Source organism: Pan troglodytes, chromosome 23 (assembly GCF_028858775.2).
Source record: "Pan troglodytes isolate AG18354 chromosome 23, NHGRI_mPanTro3-v2.0_pri, whole genome shotgun sequence".
In the NCBI taxonomy this organism is placed as follows: domain Eukaryota; kingdom Metazoa; phylum Chordata; class Mammalia; order Primates; family Hominidae; genus Pan; species Pan troglodytes.
In genome coordinates, this window is record NC_086016.1 from 27,898,711 (window position 1) to 27,915,967 (window position 17,257).

Here is a 17,257-nt window from a genome sequence, read left to right on the forward strand (position 1 = left end):
TACCTCATAGGGAACATTAAGTGAGTTCATGAAAGCCCTCGGTGCGTGGCATGCGATAACCGCTACCTAGACATAAGGTATGTTTACATGCACTGGTTGTTTACCACGACGCACCAGCATTCATTCAAGTTATTTTCTTCCAGAGTCTGCCTGGAATGTAGAACCGGCCAGCTCTCCTCCTCAAACAGTTCCTGCAGCCTCTGGTTATCTGTGTGGGCAGAGGCGGGAGTGTGGGTGTGTGGCCCTGCCCTCGGACAGGGATGACGAGAGAGCATGTGCTTGTGTCCAGAGCTGTCCCCTTCCCTGCTCAGGGGCCACCAAATATGTCCATGGTCTCTGCTGCCTGGTCAACGGCCACCCCGGGCTGCCGTCTCCTGGCCAGACCTGGAGCTCACAAGCTAATTTTAGAAATGACTGGTCGACTCAGCTGCTGCTATCACATTGGCCCAGAAGGAGGGTGGGGGGAGGACGGGTCGGGGAGGGGCAGTAAGGGGAAGGGATGTGTGTCGGTGTGTGTGGAGAGGGTGCTCCTTCGCTCCTGCTTTCCCGGCTCGGTGGGGTCCCTTCGCGGCCACCCGGGGAGACGTCTTAGACAGTCGTGGTTCCTGTGATCGGTGTCCTCTTTGCAGAAGGTACTATTGGGCTGGGTTTTAGACGGGCACCTTGCGAGCGGATCGGCAAGTTATAATTTTCCGGAATGCGCTGTTGGGGGCTGCGGGGGCAGGCCTCCGGTCTTTTGGTCTATTTTAGGCCTTTCTGGTGTTCAGAGCTTCCGAGGCCTGATTCCTTTGCCGGTTGCCCGTGCTGCTCACTTTGAAAACAAGAGTGTTTCGGTGGAAGGATTTGAGAACAAAATGCTGGGGCAAATGGACATTTGTAAGAATCACTCTCCTCAGGCCCCAGCTGTTCGCTAATAATTTTTAAAAATGTGTTTAGGATCATGAGTTAATCTCCACTGTGAATCTTTGCCCGCAGACGTCAGGGTTTATATTTTTCCTCAACTACCAGTAATTTCTGCTTAATTGGTGTTCAGTTATGGTCGGGGAAGAGCCAGGCTTCCCCTTTCGTGTTAACAACGCTGTTGAGTCGAAATGTTAATTTTAATGTTCTTTTTTAAACTGCAAAGTAAGCATGTATGAGTGTTGGGGGAAGGGCAATGGAAGTTCATGGCTGAAGGTTTCAATTTCATGCCACCTTCCTTGAGCTCTGTCTGAGGGAAGGTGTCTTATCTGGCACCCCGGATAGCAGGCATTTGTTTGAATGAAGAAGATTCACAGGTCTCAGTGGCCCCGTAGTGGGGCAGAAGGGGGCTATGCTTTGACATGGAGCTCTCTCCCAGGAGAGGAGAAGACCTCACCAGCTACAGGCCTCTGGGCTGCTGCCTTCCTGCAGCTTTTCCATGGAGGAGGCCAGGAGTGGGGAGGCCCGGAGTGGGGAGCCCAGTCGGCTCCCAGTCGGCTCCAAGCTGTCCAGTCTGGCCTCAACCCGCAAGTGTGGGGATCTGGGCTTCTATCCTGTAGGGCCTGGAATACGACGAGGCTGTTACTTTCACTTTGTGGCTGTCCAAAAAGATGCTGCCTCATTCAGTGCACCAGCTCATGGAGGCTGAGTGTCCCACTAGGGCTTCTAGACTCCAGCAAGGATAATGGTGGCCTTGGGTGCTGTATCCATTGCTGACCTAAGTTGTATTCTCCTATGCCTGGGTACCATGTCCAGTGTGTACCTTGGGAGCAGAAAAGAGAGGGGTCTATATACTCAGGCTATGGATGAGTTCTAGAAAATAATAGTGGAGAGGAGAGAGAGAAAAGAAGAAAGAGGAGGAGGAGAAGGAGAAGAAGAGAAGGAGGAGGAGGAAAAAAAGCAGGAGGAGAAAGAGAAGAAGGAGGAGAAGAATAATAGCAAAGGAAAAGGCCAAAAGAAAAGGCCAAGTGGGTGGAGGAGGGAGGAGAAGGAGGAAGCGGAGGAGAAGAGGGAGTCTCCTGGTCTCCTGGCTTTTGAAGGGCTGCATGTTACCAATCAACAAATATTTGATGTCACCTGCCTCCAGGCCTGGTCACCTTGAATATCCTGGTGTGGGCTCTGTAACCTTGGACGAGTACTCTCCCCAGTCGGAACTTAGTTTCTCCTTCTAAAACCTGAGGGGGTTGGGCTAGACCACCTCTGGGATCTTTCCTAGGATTCAGCATCCAGGAAGGTTTTTCTTGAAGTGACGGTCGTTGACGACCTACCCATCAGACTCATGTGGGGCAGGAGGCGGGGGGCTGTTTTAAAATGCAGATTCCTGGGTTCATCCTAGACCTTTTGAACAGTCTTGGGGGAAGGGGCCCAGAAATCCACAGATTTGAAACCTCACAGGTGGTTCTGGTGCTCACCCAAATTGGAGAAGAGCTTTTCCTTTCACTTGAGCTAACAAAACCACAGAAGGCTGTTGCTCAGCACCTGCCCTGTCAAAACTCATGGAATTTCCATGTTTCACGAACACGGAAAACGTGCACAGCACTTTATTAGGGTCTAACTATCGCAAAGATTTTATTGGGCAGGTGTTCCTCCAGGGGTAAGATCAAGACTTTCTGTGGCATTTTGAGGTGGGAATGGAGGGCCCCCAAACTGAGCAGAACCACTTCCAGCTGCCAAAAGATAGGGACCTGGGGCTGTGAGCCTACAAGGCTATGGGGAGATGGCCCTTCACTTGGTCCTGGTAGATACAAACAACTGTCTGAATGGCCCATTTGAAGCACATGGTCAGCTGCTGTGGTGTGTGGCATATCTTTAATATTTAAACAAAGTGGCCGGGCGCGGGGGCGCACGCCTGTAATCCCAGCACTTTGGGAGGCCGAGGTGGGCAGATCACGAGGTCAGGAGATCGAGACCATCCTGGCTAACACGGTGAAACCCCATCTCTACTAAAAATACAAAAAAATTAGCCGGGCGTGGTGGTGGGTGCCTGTAGTCCCAGCTACTTGGGAGGCTGAGGCAGGAGAATGGCATGAACCCGGGAGGTGGAGCTTGCAGTGAGCCGAGATCACGCCATTGCACTCCAGCCTGGGGACAGAGAGAGACTCCGTCTCAAAAATAAAAATAAAAATAAAAATAAACAAAATGAAATTAAATTATCTGAAAAATGGAGGAGGTGGGATTGAGACCAGGGAGGATCCCCCTCCCCTCCAGAGTGCTGCCAAATCCAACCCCTCCTGTTGAGAGATGGTGCAGCTGAGGCACAGAGAGGGAAAGCCACTTGTTCAAGGACACACAGCCCTGCAGCAAGAGCATTGGGCCAAGATCAGCCCCTGCTGTCACGGCTGGTGTTCAGGGAGCAACCACGAGCCCCTTATGTTAGAAATAATGGTCAAATCCACCATATTATCCCCCCCACCAAGATCTTAAGGAAAGGATAAACCTCAGCTCTCATTTGAATGGGGGCAGCAAAAATAAATTGCACCTTATTTTATTTTTATTTTGAAACAAGGGCTGGCTCTATCACCCAGGCTGGTGTGCAGTGGCACAATCTCGGCTCACTGCAACCTCTGCCTCCGAGGTTTCAGCCATCCTCCCATCTCAACCTCCTGAGTAGCTGGGACTACAGGAGTGCACCACCACACCCGGCTAATTTTTATACTTTTTGTAGAGATGGGGTTTCACCATGTTGCCCAGTCTGGTCTCAAACTTGGGAGCTCAAGTGATCCAGCCACCTCAGCCTCCCAAAGTGTTGGGATTACAGGCGTGGAACCACTGCGCCTGGCAGAAAATGAACTTTATGACACAAACAAGGGCCTTGGACATCAAGGTAGATTTCTTTGTCTCTGACACACACACACACACACACACACACACACGCACACACATCTCATTCAGTCTGAAGGATCCAGAGACACCATTAGCTTCATATGAATCTCTCCTCTCCCACAGCCTGACGCATCCAGTTTCATAATTTTCCCTATCTGCTTCTTTTTTACTGTGTTTCTCCCTGATGCTGATTTACTTTTAAGAATTGTAGTTTCTGGCAACAGAGGAAAGATCCTCAAGAATCGGCAAAGTGAGTTTACCACTTGGCCAGTGCTCATGTGTAGGGTAGCAAGAATTTCAAGGTTCAGGGTTTCAAGTGAATTTTTCTCTGCCCATAAAAGATGGAATGCATTTTCAGCTGTTTCTTGGGTACCAGCTGGGGTTTGAGTTTCAATTTCATGGAGGGCAGCTGGATTAACTGTTGCATTGAGGTAGAGATGGTTGCTTGATGGGATTAAATGTCTCATTCACGCTTAATAGTCCAGTGAGCTTGGGTGTGAGTTATTAGCCCCATTTTACAGGCCAGGAAGTGAGATTTGGAGCCTGGAGTGACCCCAGGTTATGCAGGGTGAAATAAAAGCAGGACTGAATACCTTCCTGCCAGAGACTGGACTGTTCAGCATAATGTAATAAACAACATCCGTTGAGATAATAAATTGTGTGGCATTGTTTCACAGAGACAGATAAGAAAGCTTTTTCACATTCATTACCTCATTTAATCCACTGATGATCAAGGCAGGTAGTGATATAGTCCCAGTTTTATAGAAGAGGAAACTCAGCATCAGAGAGGTTTAGTGACTTGCTTTTCTGCTTGTTTTTCTGCCAACAGTGGATGACTCATTTTTTCAGTTCTTTCCCTGTTACACCTAGTTATTATTCAAAGCAAAGATGATATTGCCGTCTTCTTCTCTTGATGCTCCTTCCCATTTGTCATGATTCTTCCAGACCAGGGTTCTAGACCAGTGTCAGCGTAGACACTATTGACATTTGGGTTGCATATCTCTTTGTTGTGGACCTGTCATGTGCTTGGAAAAATGTGTAGCAGCATCCCTGTCCTTGACCCAGTAGATGCCGGTAGCACCTCCTCTCCAGTTGTGACAACCCAAAATGTCTCTAGGATGTTTCCAAAAATGTCCATTGGCAGGCACAATCACCACTTGGTGAGTTCTGTCCCACACAACTTTCTGCGATGATAGGAATCCTCTGTATCTGTGCTGTCCAACGTGGTAGCCATGAACCACGTGGCTCATACAACTGAGACGCTAAATTTTTGATTTAATTTAGTTAGAATTCATCTAAATTTCACAAGCCACCTGTGGCTAGTGGCTACTGTATTAGTACAGCTCTAGGTAGCAACACAGTAGTGGATAGAAAATTAGCCCTTTGAGGCTGGGCGCAGTGGCTCATGCCTGTAATCCCAGCACTTTGGGAGGCCAAGGCAGGCGGATCATGAGGTCAGGAGATCGAGACCATCCTGGCTAACACGGTGAAACCCCGTCTCTACTAAAAATGCAAAAAAATTAGCCAGGCGTGGTGATGGGCACCTGTAGTCCCAGCTACTCGGGAGGCTGAGGCAGGAGAATGGCGTGAACCCGGGAGGTGGACCTTGCAGTGAGCCGAGATGGCACCACTGTACTCCAGCCTGGGCAACAGAGTGAGACTCCGCTTCAAAAAAAAAAAAAAAAGAAAGAAAGAAAGAAAATAAAAAAAGAAAATTAGCCCTTTGATGGAGCACTCAATCCCTAAAATCAGTCAGGGGAACCTGTTACCAAAAGTCTAACCAGCTTCTTGCTTCATGGTGGCCGGGAAACACTAGGTTGGAAATGGCAAATACTTGGCATAGGTTCCATCCCTAGCCATTCCTATACCCATGGCAGACATTGCTAGTCAATCACAGCATGCTGTCTTGTTCAGCCCAGGCACAGCTCAGAATGTTTCTCAATACAACACTCTGGGCAGCCCCCAACTACAGATCAGTTGGTGCTGGCAGGTGAAAGAAACATTATTGGCCATCCTGGCACTCAGCCACGAGGCCCATCTGTGAGGTCCAGCATCTCATCAGCCTGTAGGAGTGGCCTGATGACTCACCGGGTGGCCAGGAGTGTGTGGCCAGCCTAGGTCAGTGGAGCAACCATGATACAGAGAGGGGAGAGCCAATGGGCTGGAGGAGCTGAGATTTTTTTTTTCTAATTTCTCATAGAAACACCCACTGCATGATTTAGCAATGGAGGCTGGCAGGGTGGGGTGAGGCTACTGGCTGGTCAGCCACTGATATGCAAAGCATTTGAAGATTTTAATCTGCCTGGGACTGAATCTGAGTCAACCGGGGACATAGCTGCTGCCAAGGACATGGTAATAACGTCAGAAATGGCTCACAGGCCTACGGAGCATCTAGTACTCAAACCGCTCCGTGAAGTGGGCGAGAAAAACTGCATCCCCATTTGACAGACAGAGGAGTTGGTGACCTGAGAGGTTTGACAACAGGCATAGTGAGGCCCACTCTTAGATCTAAGACTTCCAGGGCTGTTGTGGACCCATGGAAATGCAGGAAGCCTGCTGTGTGTACCCTCGTCAACCCTTTGCAGAGTGAAATGTCCACTTCTGTGGCAGAAGGCAGGTTAGAGAAGTCCCAGGAGACTGAGCATTGTTCTGAAGAAACTAGGAGCCATGTCCCCTGAGAAAAGGCTGAAGGCGACAGATGAGAAAACTGGGGGCGGATTCCATCATTTCAGTTGGAAAAGGGGTTAACCTCGTTGTCTGTTGTTCCAGAGAGTGGAACTGAGGCCACTGTGTGACTGTCCTGGGGAGGTAGCTCTCTGAGAAGGAAGAAAAAGCATCAGACTTTACTCATTGGGACATGAGGACTTTAGTTCTGCTATTGTCGCTGTAGGACCTCGAGAAAGTCACTTCCCTTCCCTGGTCTATGGATGCCAGGATATAGGAGAAGTAGGTTTTATGGCTTCTGAGGGCCTTTTGGAGCTCTGGTTCCAAGGAAGAAACACAATTAGAGCAGACTCCAAATGTCCTATGTATTAGTGACCTCCCTGTCAATGGACATGACCAAGAGGGAACTCATTGACTGTCTATCCTGAAAATTCCTTGTGAAGTGAGCTGGGTCTCTGGGGTTTCTCCACGTGTAAAGGCCCCAGGTTCTGATGCTGAGGGGCATTTCTGGCAGCCTTCACACCTGCTGCTCCCTTCCCCGCCATTCTTCTTCACCTCACCACCCCACCTGCTTTTCTCTTCCTTCCTCCCTCCCTCTTCAACATTTCATTTTCCCTCCATCAACCTTCCTGCCCTTGTTTCTCACTCATCCCTCTCCCTTTCTCACCTTCATGTGTATTGTTGTGAGCATGATCTGAATCCCTGGCTATAGCTGGCTGTGAACCACCCTTGCCCTGATTAGGGAGAGGATCTGTGTGCTGGGCAAAGTCCCTTTTCATTATTGCCTGGCTCTTTGGCCATCAAACTCCAGGCTTGGGTGAAGTAGGCTGGACTTTGTATGAATCATGAGTCTCTTTTGTCCATTTAGCCTGTGGACGGCAATAGATAGCACTTAGGCCCCATTCCCTCTTTCCACGCCCAGGGCAGACATTAATAATCAATCAGAGCACCCTTCTTCCACTCAGCCCAGATAAAAGCTCAGAGTCCTTCCCATGTAACCCACGAGGCAACCACTATCCGTCTATCAGGATTGATATGTGAATTAAAACCTTCTTCCCTACTGACTGTATCAGTCAAGGTCCCACTAGAAAACAGCACCCTCAACTGGTATCCTGGAGAGCCTTTTTAATGAAAGAACTCTCCCAAGAAATGTGTGCAGGGTTAGGGGAACCAACAAAGCATGTTGAAGCTCTCAGAGATAAGCAGTGGTGGGAATACCTTACTAGCCTTGGGGCTGTATGGGACAAGGGAGAGGAGGGGTGATTTAGGAACACAGAGATAGCTGGAGTTGGTGGACAGGGACCACTTGAAGGGTGTTGTGGTTGTAGATAGAGAAACACAGCATTTCTAAAATTAGGGCCTGATACAGAGAGAGGTGGGTAGAGTGGGAACTAAATACCCTGACTACTAGTTCCTCTCATATGCAGGTCCTCCCAGAGCCTTCCATTGGCCAAACGAGGGGAAGCCAGAGAGCAAGAGAGCCTGGGGGTAGGGAGCACAATGCCTAGTGGTCAGCTCCTGGGGCACACAGCAGTGTGGCCTGAAGGTGGCCCTTGGAGAGGGCATGCCACGTGGATGTCAGGGCGGTCGTCTTGTTCCCCATTACTCAATCCTCTCCTGGGATGTTCTTTTCCTTCTTGGGGTGAGGCAGCTGTAAAGTCAGGGCTATAGTAGGGTGCAGAGGGCTCACTCCAGTGGGGCCATTTGAGGAGTTTAGGAAAAAAACTGTTTACCAAAGTAGGGGCAGGATGCAATGGTAGCATTAAGGTTAACAGTCAGCAAATGACAGCCCATGGCCAGATCCAACTCTCTGCCTGGTTTTAAAAATAAAGTCAAATTGAAACAGCCATGCCCATTCATTTACGTACTAAGTATGGCTGCTTTTGAGCTGCAAGGGTGGAGCTGAGTCATTGTAACAGAGAACCTGCAGGCCTCAAAGCTCAGAAGATTTCCTATCTGGCGCTTTACAGAAAATATTTGCTGCTGCCTCCCTTAAGGGATGCTGCAGCACTTTGAGGATAGCAACAGTGAAGCTGTTACTTTTCTGGGCCTGAACTGTCAGAGGAGGGAGCTGCTGCCTCAACAGGAGAGGGGAGAGAGTGGAGAGAACAGCCTGAAGGCGCCTTTGGAAGAGGGAGGAAGGCAACCATGGTCATCCAGGAGGGAGAGTGAGTGAAGAGACAGATGCCCTCTGATCTCCTACTAGTGGATGATTCCCATTAGCTGAACCCACCTGGAAGATGGAAAGTGAGGGAGTCCATTGGAAGAGTCCACAGGGTCAGCAGCCAGACATAGAGCAAGGTAGAAGAGATGGAGGGGGAATCTGAAGATGGTGTCTTCAGTTCTCCAGCATCCTTTTTTTCCCTCTGTGTCTGGCCTCCGATATGACCATCACAGAAGCCAGGTGTCAGGCACTCAGATCATTCCTGCTGAGCATCTAAGCTCCATGCTGGTGTTCTCACTGGCCAACCCCTCTGCCTGCCTCCAGGAACCTTGTGGAAAAGCTGAGGAATTACATGCTTACACTCACCAACCAGACTATGGGCAAGACAGAATTCTAAATGAAGATCCAATTAATAAAGAACCAAATAGTGACCTAAGCCTTGTGGCCAGTGGAGGGGAGGGCAGGTGACAGCGGGTGTTTGGGTGGAGGCTGCAGGAGGCTGTCATAGAATCCTGCAGGGTGACATTGGCTGGCACCCTCAGGCATGGTGTCATGGAGGAAGGTGTCCCCACAGGCACGTGAAGGATGGCGGAGTCAGAGCCAGGAAGGGGAAGGAAACAGCTTTTATTGAGAAGCTGCCGTGTGCCAGGCACACGTGGCAGTCCATGCTGGGAGGCCAGTGTGCTAAAGTGGCTGTGAGCTCAGCCTCTAAAGTCAGACCATCTGGTCCAAGAATCAGCCCCACCACCTCCTGGCTGGGTGCAAGACACATCCCCTCCCTCTGCCTGAGTGTCCTGAGATAGAGTTACTCAGAGAATCCACCTCTTCGGATGGAAAGAGTAAACGATGTGATCTACTTAAGTCCTCAGTATTGAGTAATGCAGAAATCCTAGTGGTACCATTATCCATAGCCCTGATTTTGTCGTGTCCCCTCCTGCTAGGGAGGAAGGACAGAAATCTCAGAGTGGAACAGAAAAAATACAGGGATTTAGGCACTTAAGTTATCTTCACCTCCTCCTGTGTGACCTTGATCCAATTTGTTAACCTTTCTGATCCCAACTACCACACGCCCTGTGCTGTGACTAACACCAAACAGATGCTAAGTAAATACCAGTGTCCCCTGCACACCCTGCCCTACCCCTGAATGTACCTACTTGAGCCAGCTTCCTAGGCTTCCACAGCTTGCCACCAGGACATAGGGCACCTCTGAGGCTTGGCCTGGCACCCACAGATTGGTCCTCTCTTATCATCACTGATGTGGAGCTTCGATGGGAAGCTGAGCATGTGTGGGAGGAGTAAGGCACACCTTGGGGTAAGTCTCACCTTGGCTTTCTTGCTGGGGGACCTCAGACAAGTGTCTCAACCTCTCTGAGTCTGTTCTGTGGGAGTGATGCCAACCATGTAGTCCTATTGTGGGAAAGAAATGTGATCATGGATTTTAATATAATGAAATTCCAGGTCCAGTAGGAATATAAGGGTCATGGGGGAGTTTAGGAGTAAGGATCTATATCGGTGCTTGGCACACGGTTGGTTCTCCCTAAATGTTCTGTGAATTGTCTTGTGCTGGGTGCTGGGCTGGGGTCTTCAGTCTGGTTTTAACCGTGGAGTAAAGGGAAAGTGAAAATCTGATTGAGAGAGGTTACCAGGGATCCAGCACATGCTTGTTATGTGGGTGTCCTCTCATTGCACGGCTAGGAAAACTGAGGCTCAGAGAGCTCCCTGGGGTGTCAAAGGATGTGAACTCAGGCCATGATAAACATGCTTTCCCATTATGTGTGGATGCAGACAGCACAGGGGGACATCAGAAATCTCTGCCCACAGACTTGCTGCTCTATCCCTTCTCACGCTCATTTCTAACTGTTCATTCATTCATTCATTCACCTACTTATTCATTTGACAAATATTTAACTTTTATTTTAATTAATTAATTTTTTAAGAGACACAGTCTATTACTGCCACTTGGACTGGAGAGCAGTGGCGTGATCACAGCTCACTGTAGCCTTGAACTCCTGGGCTCAAGTGATCCTTCTGCCTCAGCCTCCTGCATAGCTGCAAACCACAAGTATCTGCCACTACACCTGGCTAATTAAAAAAAATTTTTTTTAGACATGGGGTTGAGAGGTGACAACATGCTAGCAGCCCTTGCTCGCTCTCGGTGCCTCCTCCGCCTCGGCGTCCACTCTGGCCATGCTTGAGGAGCCCCTCTCTAGGCTGGCCGAGGACGGAGCCGGCTCCCTCTGCTTGCCGGGAGGTGTGGAGGGAGGGACGCAGGCGGGAACCGGGGCCAGTGCGAGTTCCGGGTGGTCGGAGGCTCCGTGCTCGGAGCGGCCGGCTCGCGCCGCTAGCCCCGGACAGTGAGGCGCTTAGCACCCAGGCCAGCAGCTGCGGAGGGTGCGCTGGGTCCCCCAGCACTGCTGGCCCGCTCGCGCCGCGCTCGAATTCTCACCGTGCCTCAGCCGCCTCCCCGCGGGGCAGGGCTCAGGACCTGCAGCCTACCATAGCCGAGCTCCCCCACTGGTAGGATCGCGCGCAGCCAGAGCCTCCACGGCACCTGGTCCCATGGACTGCCCAAGCGCTGATTAGTGCGGGAAGCTCAGCCCGCGGCCCCAGCGCAGGATCCACTAGGCGAACCCAGCTGGCCTCCCGAGTCGGCTGGGGGCGGGTGTACGCGGGGCGGGGGTTGCTGGATTGGAGAACTTTTATGTCTAGCTAAAGGATTGTAAAGGCACCAATCAGCAGTCTGGCACTCTGTGTCTAGCTAAGGGTTTGTAAACGCACCAATCAGCACCCTGTCAAAACAGACCAGTCGGCTCTCTGTAAAACGGACCAATCAGCTCTCTGTAAAATGGTCCAATCGGCAGGATGTGGGTGGGGTCAGATAAGGGAATAAAAGCAGGCTGCCAGCACCAGAACTGGTAACCCGCCCGGGTCTCCTTCCACGTTGTGAGGTGGTTGTGTTTTCGCTCTTTGCGATAATTCTTGCTGTTGGTCAATTGTTGGGTCTACGCTGCGTGTGTGAGCTGTAACACTCACCGCGAAAGTCTGTAGCTTCACTCCCGCAGCAGGCGAGACCACGAACCCATCAGGAGGAACGAACAACTCCAGACGCGGTGCCTTTAAGAGCTGTAACATTCACCGCGAAGGCCTGCAGCTTTACTCCTGAAGTCAGTGAGACCACGAACCCATCAGAAGGAAGAAACTCCAGACCCGTCCGAAAGTCAGAAGGAACAAACTCTGGATATACCGTCTTTAAGAACTGTTAACACTCACTGCGAGGGTCCACGGCTTTATTCTTGAAGTTGGCGAGACCAAGAACCCGCCAATTCCGGACACAGGGCCTTTATGTTGCCCAGGCTCTTTTGGAACTATTGGCTTTTAAGTGATGCTCCTGCCTTGGCTTCTGGAAGTGCTGGTGTTTCAGGTGTGATCTGCTGTGCCTGAACTAACAAACGTTGATTGAAAGCTAAGTATGTGCTAGGCCCTAAGGACTACAGTAAGTGAAGAGAACGCGTGAGAATTCTGGCCTTCATAGGGGCTGTGTTCTGGAGGAGGAGTAGGGTAGGATTGGGAGTTAAACTGCAATTTAAATAGGGAGTGAGCACAGGCACATTGAGAAGACTTTAGGTGACGATGTGAGCCATGCAGAAGGAAAAGCATTTGAGGCAGAGGGAACAGCATGTGCAAAGTTCTTGAGGTGAGAAGGGTGTATCCTGGAGGTCAGTGTAATTGACAGGGAGGATAGAAGGGGAGGGTCGCTAGGACAGGTGGTCATGGCGGGGGCGCTACAAAGACTTGGGAATGTATTCTATGAGACAGGTGCTATGTTACAACTGGACATTGTGGGGTAGTGGGGGAAAGCCTTGAGGGTCCCATGGGACCACTACTCAGATCCAGTATATGTACGCGGAAAACAGTTTCAAGTCATCTCCTGGCTTTGGGGTTGCGTTTTCTCTCCCCAGCCTCTCTCCCCTTTAAGGGGAGACTCGCGATTTTATACCGTGAGTTCCAAATGTCTATGGCCACCTCATGGGCTTAAAACAGCAGCTGACGAGGCAGGTGTATGTTTTGGGCCCGGACCGGAGTATGGCGATAAGAACACTTGCTTAAATTAAGTCTTGACAAAACCTCCCCGGCGGGATTGGCTCCTGGCCCTGGGTCAGTGGAGCTGGCCCAGGACCTCTGAGGGGGCAGGACATGAGGGGTGAGGCCCCACATGGGGTTCCCTCGCATTGTCCCTTTCTGCTAAGGCCCTCTGGGAAGGCTGGCAGCCCCAGGGCTAAGGACAGCCCCTACGACAGCCAGGATTCCCCCTGGAGCCCGAAGCTGAGGGTGATTCTTGGGAAGCGGCTGCTGACGTGGCCAGGCCTGGGCTGGAGAGGAAGGCGGGTAGTGGCGGCCAAGGCAGCCACCTCACGTCAGGCCTATTTATAACTCGGGCTTTGCTCCTTAGCATGGAGCCTGTGAGTCACTCGGGGGCCTCGCCAGTGTCTCCCAAGGGGACGATGGGGAGGGGAGGAAGGATGTCTTTCCTTCTCTTCTTTCCCCCATCCCCTCTCCCCTTTTGTCCACCCTCCCAGCTTCTTGTGTCTTTTTAAATTAAATTTTATTTATTTTTTGAGACAGAGTTTCACTCTTGTTACCCAGGCTGGAGTGCAATGGCTCGATCTCGGCTCACCGCAACCTCCGCCTCCCAGGTTCAAGCGATTCTCCTGCCTCAGCCTCTCCAGTAGCTGAGATTACAGGCATGCGCTGGCACGCCCATCTAATTTTGTATTTTTAGTAGAGACGAGGTTTCTCCATGTTGGTCAGTCTGGTCTTGAACTCCTGATCTCAGGTGATCCGCCTGCCTCGGCCTCCCAAAGTGTTGGAGTTACAGGCGTGAGCCACTGCGCCCAGCCACTTTCCTGTGCCTTTGTAAGCTGGAGATCTGATACAATTTGAATGTCTGTTCCCTCCAAATCTCATGTTGAAGTGTCATCCCCAGTGTTGGAAGTGGGACCTAGTGGGAAGTGTTTGGGTCATGGGGGCAGATGCCTCCTGAATGTCTTGGTGCCCACCCTGGGTTAATCAGCGAGTTCTTGCTCTGTTTGTTCACGGGACAGCTGCTTGTTCAAAATGAGTCTGGTACTTCCCTCCTCCCTCTCTCTGTCTCTCGCTCCCTCTCTCATCATGTGATGCCAGCTCCCCTTCTCCTTCTGCGGTTATGGGAAGCTCCCTGAGGCCTCAGCAGATGCAGATGCAGGTGCAGTGCTGCTTGTACAGCCTGCAGAGCTGTGAGCCAGTTGAACTTTTTTCTTTTCTTTTTTTTTTCTTTTCCCCCACCCCCGTTGCCCAGGCTGGAGTGCAGTGGCATGATGTCAGCTCACTGCAAGCTCTGCCTCCTGGGTTCACGCCATTCTTTTGCCTCAGCCTCCCCAGTAGCTGGGACTACAGGGGCCCGCCACCACACCTAGCTAATTTTTTGTATTTTTAGTAGAGATGGGGTTTCACCGTGTTAGCCAGGATGGTCTTGATCTCCTGACCTCGTGATCCGCCTGCCTCAGCCTCCCAAAGTGCTGAGATTACAGGCATGAGGTACTGTGCCTGGCCAAACTTTTTCTTTATAACTTACTCAGCCCTAGATATTCCTTTATAGCAACACAAAGCAGACTAATGCAAAAGTCCACACTGTGGGAAACTTTTTCTTAAGGTAAAGACTTTGCTGTTGGCACTTGGACATGTTTTTGTGGCCTCCCATTGGGCATGTGACCTCATTAGAGCCGAAATGCTCCTTGGATTTTTGGATCCTGGGATTTTACTCCTGCAGGGCTGCGTAGTAGGCATGCTGAGGTCTCAGCTAGTGACATGCTGAGGTCTCAGCTAGTGACATGCTGATAGGCGTGGAATGGCCAGCTCCCAGAATAAAAGCCCTGATTTGTAGCATTTGCCAATTTCTGTGGTGTAAACACTCCCATGGCTGCCGTTAAGTTATGAATTAGGCTTTGCTGAATGCAGACTTGGAAAGAGATGTTCACAATGGACTCTCAAGATGAATAGTGGGGGCTTCAGCACAGCAGCAGGGCCCAGCCAGCTCTTGGGCTCACCAGCTTCCAGAATGTGAAACTGCCTAAGCAGCCTTCATCTTTTCATCTCAAAAATGTACCATTTCTCTGTATTGGGAACATTCCATGTCCTTCTATTTGAGACTATATATTGTTGTCTGGATGCAGTGGCTTACGCCTGTAATCCCAGCACTTTGGGAGGCCGAGGCAGGTGGCTCACTTGAGGTCAGGAGTTGGAGACCAGCCTGGTCAACATGGCAAAACCCCGTCTCTACTGAAAATACAAAAATTAGCCAGGCATGGTGGCATGTGCCTGTAATCCCAGTTACTCAGGAGGCTGAGACAGGAGAATCACTTGAACCCAGGAGGTGGAGGTTGCAGTGAGCCGAGATCATGCCACTGCTCTCCGACTTGGGCAACAGAGCAGGACTGTCTCAAAAAAAAATATATAATATTATTGTTAACTATAGTCATATAGTGCTATAGAACACTATAACTTACAAAAAGCTTTACATACGCCTCTTATATGGCATACTATTCTACTCTAGGTATCAGGCAGGGAATGAAAATGCATGTCCATTCAATACTTTTGCATAAAAATTCATAGCAGTTTTATTTATAATAGCCACCTTCTAGTCAAGTCACTGGAGGGCAGCTACTTCCAGGCTTACAAGGCCTTAAAGACGTCCTGGTCAGGCCAGGTGCAGTGGCTCACGCCTGTAATCCCAGCACTTTGGGAGCCGAGGGTCGGATCACAAGGTCAGGAGTTCGAGACTAGCCTGGCCAACATGACGAAACCCCATCTCTACAAAAAATTAGCGGGCGTGGTGGCACGTGCCTGTAGTCCCAGCTACTCAGGAGGCTGAGGCAAGAGAATTGCTTGAACTCAGGAGGTGGAGGTTGCAGTGAGCCGAGACCGTGCCATTATACTCCAGCCTGGGCAACAGAGCAAGACTGTATCTCAAAAAAAAAAAAAAAAAAAAAGCCAACAAAAAAATAAAACTGCTGGTCAGTGGTTGCTCTGGCAGCTGGGATGGAGGGTGGGTGTCTCTCAGGAGGGGTCAGTGAAGCACATTGCTCAGAGGGCCTGGCCAACCAGAGCTAGAAGTGAGAAAAGCCAAAGGCAGAAGAGACACCTTCCTCCACTCAAGACCGCTTCTACTAAGACCTTGGTATATTTCCTCCCACTTGATTTTCTACAGGAAGTGTTTTGTTCATTTTGGACAGCTCTGGTGTGTGCAACATTGTACTCAATCTTACTTTACAAGCTGAGACAAGCACCTTTCAATGATTCTGCAAATGTTTCCCAAACAACTCTCACACGCCGCAGGGGTGGGGTTGTGGAAAAGGATATAGTCACTTTGGAAAACAGTTGGAAAGTTTCTTTGTTGTTTTGTTTGTTCGTTTGTTTGTTTCTGAGACCAAGTCTCACTCCATTGCCTAGGCTGGAGTGCAGTGGCACCATCTTGGCTTACTGCAACCTCCGCCTCCCGGATTCAAGCAATTCTCCCACATCAGCATCCCGAATAGCTGGGATTACAGGTGCCTGCCACCGCACCAGGCTAATATTTGTATTTTTAGTAGAGACGGGGTTTCCCCATGTTGGCCAGCCTGGTCTCGAACTCCTGACCTTGGGATCCACTCACCTCGGCCTCCCAAAAGGTTGGGATTACAGATGTGAGCCACCACAACTGGCAGGAAAGTTTTTTTTTTTTTTAATTAAACATAAAATTATTATACTACCCAGCAGTTTCACTCAGAAGAACCTATGTGACTTTGTAGTGACATTATTCGTAGTGCCCCTAAAGTGGAAACAGTCTAGCTGCTCATCACCTCTTGCATGGATTAAGAAGCAAAAAAAAAAGCAAAAACTTGTCTATCCATGCAACAGGAATGCAATTGAGCAACAAAGTAATAAGGGGCTGACACACACAGGAGCGTGGATGAATGTCAAAAACATGCAAAGTGAAAGGGGCCAGGGGTAAATGACCAAATACTTTATGATTCCGTTATAGCGAATGTCCAAAAAGGGCAAATTTATAGGGATAGAGAGTAGATTTGTGGTTGCCTGGGGCTGAGAGAGGGAACAACTAGTGACAGTAAATGGGCATGAAAAGAAGAGTTTTTTTGGGGGTGATGAGAATTTTTTTTTTTTTGGAGACAGAGTCTCACTCTGTTGCCCAGACTGGAGTGCAGTGGCATGATCTCTGCTCACTGCAAGCTCCTCCTCCCAGGTTCACACCATTCTGCCTCAGCCGCCTGAGTAGCTGGGACTATAGGCATCCGCCACCATGCCGGGCTAATTTTTTGTATTTTTAGTAGAGACAGGGTTTCACCTTGTTAGCCAGGATGGTCTCGATATCCTGACTTAGTAATCTGCCTGCCTTGGCCTCCCAAAGTACTGGGATTACAGGCGTGAGCCACCGTGCCTGGCTGGGGTGATGAGAATTTCTAAAGTTAGATTGTGGTGGCAATTGCACAGCTCTGTAAATTTATTAAAAATCAAGTTGAAACTTAAAAGCTGAATGTTATGACATACAAATAATACCCCAATATAACTTTAAAAACAAATACCCAAAGGATTATAAATCATACTACTATAAAG

The 17,257-nt window shown here is 49.9% G+C and overlaps 1 protein-coding gene across 1 annotated transcript in view; it reads left to right on the forward strand.

Moving 5' to 3' along the window:
- Positions 1-462: 462 nt before the first annotated feature.
- Positions 463-17,257, forward strand: part of MYO18B (myosin XVIIIB) — a 316,003-nt gene continuing 299,208 nt past the window's right edge. The window contains exon 1 of the mRNA XM_054675970.1: positions 463-632. The gene's annotated coding sequence lies outside the window, so the exon portion shown is untranslated. The remainder of the gene's footprint in view (positions 633-17,257) is intronic.